We start from the raw sequence: 2,324 nt of genomic DNA, 5'->3' as shown, positions 1-2,324 counted from the left end.
TAGAATGAACGGGATTTACTTATACAAGTTATCGCAAAATACGACGTTCCAAGGTGACGACATTACAATAATTAAACGGTTGGTATGTGGGATTTTACAACGTGAAAACAAATTATGGTTAATAATACTCATTTTTACATACTGTCCATTGAATAAGTCATCGTCCCGGGAACCGCCGGCTTCATTACCTGAAATGTACGAACACTTATTTAGGCAAAACTCACTTAGAGAGAGCATAGTAGTACTTTGAAAGCTGATTTAATCTGCAATATTTTCTCTTAGCAGAGTAACTAGTGGTTGAATACAATAAATTAATAAAATTAATTTCGGCTGATAACGGTTTGTTGCTCTGCAACGTACGAGTACCTGTTTATATATTTACACTTCTAAAATACTATAAAGTGAGGAGTCAAATGTGGACTAATTTAACTTGGTCTAATTACCTTATTAAGCTATAGTGATTAATCGATATCCTCTCATATACATGATAAAATGCTATTTCACAGATAATAAAGTTCATACATACGTTTAGATTTCTTCCATAATATAAATATCCAAAACACTATGACTATCACGACAGTTCCACCAACAGTCCCTCCCACTGCAGCCCCAATCGATGGAGAGGATCCATTATCTAATTAAATGAATAAACAAGTGCCTGTACGTTTTCGAGGTCGTTTTTAGTAAAAGTAATTAATCAATGTCTTTATAAGCATTTGCTATTGTCGGTAGTGGTATGCAATTGCAATTGATACTTAAACTATTCATTACTTCATTATTTCCAAACGCAGAAATTGAAGTTTAATAACTTATTAATGTGAATATCTATTTGAATGTATGCGTTTAATATTACAAAACTGTTTTATGTTTTAAATTTTGTATTAAACACGACATCTCTGATACTATATAATAGTTTATTTTCGATCGGTTGAACTCAAAATCGACAGGCATCTACCTTTCCAATTTTCAAGGTTACATGGTGACATCGCATAGCATTCTGTAGATATGTGTAAAGCAATATACCGCTGCATCTACGACTATGGCAAAATTAACTTTTATAAATGTATCTAAGCAATAATTATTATGCAGCATCAGCATACAATTCGAATGATTATTACAGTTTAAAAAAATATATATTTGGCACAATTAATAATTACATAAGTTTTAGTAATATAATATGGCAATGCTGTTTTGAGGAGCCTACTAAAAGTAATCTAGTGGCCTGAATTTTAATATTTTACGTATTGATCTTGGTAGCTTAAACAACATAAATTTACAATATAGTCTGGATTGCGTTTACATGTATACGTTATGGTATATGTGTTCATAATGAAATGAATAGTATTTATAATGTTGTTATTTATCTTTAATATATAGTTGCTGAAAGTCCAGAAATATTATCAGGTGAACAATCTTTTTCCCATTTATGTTATATATGTGAGATAACCATTTTTACATACAGTATAGAGAATTGGATACGATACATTACTAAACATGTTTAAACAAGTAGAAAAAACTTGCCGGGCCTTATTCATAGATCAAAACACAGATCTGTTAATGAGAATTAACACATTAGCATTGTAATTTAAATAAGAGTATTACACTTTAAGTTATTTCTGTTTGAATTACAAGTTATATACTGAGTTTCAAAATACGGCCGCTGATTGTCTACAATAAGTCGACATGTTTTAAAGGGACTGTTAACCACGACGACGAAGACAAGAAAAGTTGTAAAATACAGTAGTTTTTAACAATTATTAGTTTATATTGATTAAAATATCACGACTGGTATAATACATGACTTGAAAAAAGTTGTTAAGTTTTCATATTTTCAGTATAATCGGTAATAAATTTTACTGGGTATGTCTACCAGTTAACTATACATAACGTCAGTAGATTGATCATCATCGTCACGTGGTAAACCCAGGAATGCAAATTGTGCATGCGTAGTGAATTGTATATATTTTATATATAAAATGATCAATCTACTTGCGTTATTTATAGTGTGTATATAGTTATGTCACCTATTTTCGCGATGTACTTTCGATTTCACATTGCGAAATATTACCGAATATACTGAAAATATGAACATTTTTCAAGTAATGTTATATACCAGTCGTACAATTTAATCAATATAAACTAATAATTATAAAATTAATACGGTATTTTAGAAATTTCTTTTTTTCGTCATTCGTGGTGGACAGTCCCTTTAAATAAATCGCATTAGGATAATACGTCGGATTCAATGGTATGTTTAAGTCAAGTGCACAAATTCCACTTCAGCAATACGTTCAACAGTATAACATTTAAAATAAGTAGTTATG

This window comes from Dreissena polymorpha, chromosome 6 (genome assembly GCF_020536995.1).
Source record: "Dreissena polymorpha isolate Duluth1 chromosome 6, UMN_Dpol_1.0, whole genome shotgun sequence".
NCBI classification, from domain to species: domain Eukaryota; kingdom Metazoa; phylum Mollusca; class Bivalvia; order Myida; family Dreissenidae; genus Dreissena; species Dreissena polymorpha.
Note: the sequence above shows the minus strand (reverse complement) of the source record.